We start from the raw sequence: 5527 nt of genomic DNA on the forward strand, positions 1-5527 counted from the left end.
CACTCATCGATGACCCATTAGAGCCAACTAAACCTGTCTCAACCACAATCACTAATGTTAAATGACCCCAAAATTATACTGTACAGAGCCACAATCCTCAGACCTATAGCGTTTACAACAAAGGTCTCCTGGAGAAGACACAATCTCGAGGCTGCCAGGGGCTCTCACCCCCTCAGGCAGTAGGGCCCTCTCACCTGCTCAGTTCCACTCCTTCCTTAGTTGAAGACCAGGGTGCAGAGAGCAAGCTGAGGCACAGGGGTGATGAACTTGGCTCAGGTGGCCCAAGCCGGCTGGGCTGGATGCTGTATCTGCTTTCCTACTTGCAGCTGTGTTGTGCCGCTTGTGGACTGTTCTCTCTTCTCCCTCCAGTGGGCTGGGGAATTTCTTTGCTTGCAAGATTTACCCACCCATGCAGCAGCAATCACCAGAGTGTGCCTGGAGGAGGGTCCAGGCCCAAGTGGTCAACTGGTAGTATTGGGCAGCTTCCTGGTGACAGATCTCCCACCACAGCCTCCTGATCCATGCTATCCAGAGGAAGGCCGCAAGAGTCACAGGCCTAGACTAGAATTTCTGCAGGACTTCAGGTTGCATATTGCCCAATTTATAGACTTGGCATCTCAGAATATACACATGAAATCTTTTCCTCAGGTTCTGAAAGTTCTAAAAGTCCCTCCAGCCTCCCTCTTTCAAAAATAGCAGTTTGCCCTCAAATTTAAAAAATCCCCAAACATCAGAGCAAATGTGGGTAACCCAGAGCTCACCTCTTTCCTGAGATCACCCTAGTCCCAGCAGCCTCTTCCTGGCATTTAATCCCTCAAAGGATATTACCCCCATTCCCAAGGGTGAAGACTTTCCTAGGATCATCCTCAGTGAGTGGGCTAATCACAGGACTATGTTACCCACAATACTAAGTGGCAGAAGCCACCAAGATCCCAGCAGACAAGATGCCAAATGCTAAACCTACCATAACCTTTGCCCTGGCGCTAACACTACTCAGAATCCTCAGGATATTAGGGTACGCATGTGGCCTTCAGCTTCCATAGAACTTATGGCAGAAGTGAGTGAGCAAAACTCAGAACTACATTACCCAGAACCCTATAGGCAGAAGCTGACAGTACCCCCAACAGAGAGCTGGCAAAATGTTAACCCTACCTTAGGCTTTATCCTAATATTAATCCTAACCCTAACACTGCTGAGAATCCTCAGATTATCAGGGTAAGCATATGACCTTCAGGTTCCATGGGACTCCTAAAAAAGGTGGGTCAGCAAAACCCAGAACTGTTACCCACAATGACAAGGAACAGAAGTCCTCAGAGTCCCCCCTAAATTAGCAGGAAAAACACAGGCGTACATTACCTACAATTCTATGTGGCAGAAACTGTCAGGATCCCCAGCAGATAGCAGGCAAATTGCTAACCTTAATCCCAGCCTTTGCACTAACCCTATCCCTAACACTGCTCAGAATCCTCAGGGTACTGGGGCAAGCAGATTCCATGTGACTCTAGACAAAATCAAGTGGGCAAACTATGGAACTGCATTACTGACAATTCTATGGGGGTGGAAGCTCCTGGGTCCCCCAAAATATGCAGGCAAACCATGGGACTACATTATCTCCAATCCTAATCCTGGGACTACATTATCCACGACCCTGCTAAGAGGGAAGTTCAAGGGGGTCAGGAAAAGTGGCTCCAGTTGCTTCCTGCTGACCACTGTGGGCACTGCAGGACACTTGCAGTGGTTACCCTACGGCCCCTGTGGCAGTTCCAGTGAAGCTCTGGAAGTCATTCTTATGATTACTGCAGGTCATAATTTTAGAAATCAAGCAGAGGCTCCGCCTCACTCCCCTGCTGCCGACTTGAGCTCCCTGTGGCAATGGACTTCCGATCAGACTCCGACCAGCACCTTTAACCTCTCTGGACCTCTTGCTCACTGTCAGGCGTCTATCATCCGCCATTTGCCTGCCTCTCACCTGTCCATCGCCTGCCTTACTCCTATCCATCACCCAATGCTTGAGGTTCACCTCCCGATCGTCCGACAACAGTCAGCAAACTGATCGCCGACCACCAGTGGAGCACCAGCTGCCTGCTGTTGCCTGGAAGTTCTCTGTCACAGTACCTGCAGGTTTGATTACACATGGATGCTGCCATTTTGAGACAATAGCCAGGCCCCGTAGGACCCCTGGCCAGACTGACTGAGCCCCGTCTCCAGGATCCTTCAGCCCAACCGATCACTTCCTGCCTCTGGGGCCCTCACATTGACTGACTGCTCCCTGCCACCTGGACCCCCAGACCAACTGACTGCACCCTATCACCAGGACCCCAGACCGACTGATTGCACCCGGCCTCCAGGATCCCACAACCACACCAAACACACCCCACCTCCAGGAACCCTGCCTGACCAACCGCATCCCTTCTCCAGGACCTCCAGCTGACCATGTCCACACCCTGAGCTGCCAACACATTTGGAAGCCAGAGTGGCTATCTTGGATAATCCTGGAAGCCTTAGCTCCGATCTTTGGGTGGGACAAATCCCATCATGAGATGCCTGCTGGAGGCTTGAAGCTCATTGTCAGGTACCTCTCATGCATCAGGCTACCAAACTCTGGGAAGTTTCATTAGTATATGACTGTTATACTGTAGATTTTCTTTTTTCTCCTTTTTAAAAAATTTAAGTTTTTATTTCTTTACTTTTCTAGCTCTCTTTTCCTTTTGTTTACCTGTTCCCTCAGAGTCTCTTTCTCCCTTTTTTGCATGCTGACATTCGATTTCTCTTGATTACACTCTCACCCTTTCTATTTTCTAGAACCTCTGTATAGTCTTTTCTTATCCCATTAAGAGCCACATTCTACATCCCTCTGCATCCTCTTTGTCCTCCATTAGAAACTGCAGACCTTATTGCAACTCTGTTTGTTTTACTGAAGATAATATTTGAACTCATTTTGTTTACTTTGACAATTTTGTTATTGTCCTCATAGGGGCTATTTGGTCTAGGATTGCATAGTGTCTGAACTGGGAACTGCTAATATTGATCTCCCCTTAAAGAAAGGGTTTTGGAAACCTATAGGGCCACTATAAGCCTATAGGGGGAAATCTGCAATACCCCAGATATGCACTGCTAGAGGGGAAGATACATGAACAATATGAAAAAACAAGGGAAGAAAATGATCCAAACAAATCTAGATTCTATTTTAATAGAATCCAATGACAGTGTGGTAGAAGAAATGTCAGAAAAGGACTTCAGATTATACATGATTAAGATGATTCGTGAAACAAAGGATGAGATAAGAGAGCAAATGCAGGCAATGAATGATCATACCAATAAGCTGAAAGAGCACCTGCAGGAAGCAAAAGATCATTTCAACAAAGAGATAGAAATTCTCAAAAAAAAAAAAAAAAAAACGGAAATCCTTGAAATGAAGGAAACAATAAACCAAAAAAAAACTCAATGGAAAGCATCACCAACAGACTACACCACTTGGAAGACAAAACCTCAGACAATGAAGACAAAATATTTAATCTTGAAAATAAAGTTGCCCAAACAGAGATGATGGTAAGAAATCATGAACAGAATCTCCAAGAACTGTGGGACATCATGAAAAGACCAAATTTAAGAATTATTGGGATTGAGGAAGGCACAGAGATACAAACCAAAGGAATGAACAACCTATTCAATGAAATAATATCAGAAAATTTCCCAAACCTGAAGAATGAAATGGAAAATCAAATACAAGAGGCTTACAGAACACCAAATGCACAAAATCACAACAGATCCACACCAAGGCACATTATAATGAAAATGCCTAACATTCAAAATAAAGATAGGATTTTGAAGGCCACGAGAGAAAAGCATCAGATTACATATAGGGGGAGACCAATATGGACAGCAGCTGACTTCTCAACCCAGACTCTAAAAGCTAGAAGGGCCTGGAACAACATATTTCAAGCTCTGAAAGAACATGGTTGCCAACCAAGAATCCTATACCCAGCAAAACTAACCTTCAGATTTGAAGATGAAATAAAACCCTTCCATGATAAACAAAAGTTAAAAGAATTTACAAATAGAAAGCCTGCACTACAGAATGTTCTCAACAAAATATTCCATGAGGAGGAAATGAAAAACAACAATGTAGGTCAGCAAAGGGAGGAACTATCTTAGAGGAAAACCACTCAAAGGATAAACCAAGCCAACTTAAAAACCAAAAATAAGCCAAATGACTGGGAATACAAATCATACCTCAATAATAACCCTGAGTGTTAACGGCCTAAACTCATCAATCAAAAGACATAGGCTGGCATAATGGATTAAAAAGAAAGACCCAACAATATGCTGCCTTAAAGAGACTCATCTCATAGAAAAAGACATCCACAGACTAAAGGTGAAAGGATGGGAAAAAACCTACCACGCACATGGACTCAGTAAAAAAGCAGGGGTTTCCATCCTTATATCAGATAAAGTGGATTTCAAGCCAAAGTTAGTCAGAAGGGATAAAGAAGGACATTTCATACTGCTTAAGGGAACCATTAATCAGGAAGACATAACAATAGTAAATATTTATGCCCCAAACAATGGTGTATCCCTGCACATCAAACAAATCCTTCTCAATTTCAGGAATCACATAGACCACAACACAATAATTCTGGGTGACTTTAATGCACCGCTGTCACCACTAGATAGATCTTCCAAACAAAAACTAAACAAAGAAACCTTAGAACTCAATGCAATCAATAACCTAGACTTAGTAGACATATATAGAATACTCAATCCATCAATGAGCGGATTCACTTTCTTCTCAGCAGCACATGGAACCTTCTCAAAAATAGACCATATGTTATGCCACAAAGCAGCCCTTAGTAAATGCAAAAAAATAGAGATACTGCCTTGTGTTCTACCAGATCATAATGGACTGAGAGTAGAAATCAATGACAAAATAAAAAAGAGAAATTACTCCAACACCTGGAGACTAAATAATATGCTATTGAATGAAACATGGATAACAAAAAACATCAGGGAGGAGATTAAAAATTCTTACAGGTCAATGAGAATGACGATACAACATATCAAAATCTCTAGGACACTATGAAAGCGGTACTAAGAGGAAAATTCATTGCATGGAGCTCATTCCAGAAAAGAATGAAAAGTCAACAACTAAACAACCTAACTTTACAGCTCAAAGCCCTAGAAAAAGAAGAACAGAATAACAGCAAAAGTAGTAGAAGACAGGAAATAATTAAAATCAGAGCTGAAATCAACGAAATTGAAACAAAAGAAACTATTCAAAAAATTGACAAAACAAAAAGTTGGTTCTTTGAGAAAGTAAACAAAATAGACAAACCCTTAGCAACACTAACAAAGAGAAGGAGAGAGAAAACTCAAATTACTAAAATACAGGATGCAAAAGGAAATATCACGACAGACACCACTGAGATATAGAACATAATGAGAAGCTACTTTGAAAATCTATATTCCAACAAATTAGAAACTACTGAAGACATTGACAATTTTCTAGAGACATATGCTCCTCCCAAAC

The sequence above is a fragment of the Sciurus carolinensis genome, unplaced genomic scaffold, assembly GCF_902686445.1.
Source record: "Sciurus carolinensis unplaced genomic scaffold, mSciCar1.2, whole genome shotgun sequence".
Taxonomy (NCBI): Eukaryota; Metazoa; Chordata; class Mammalia; order Rodentia; family Sciuridae; genus Sciurus; species Sciurus carolinensis.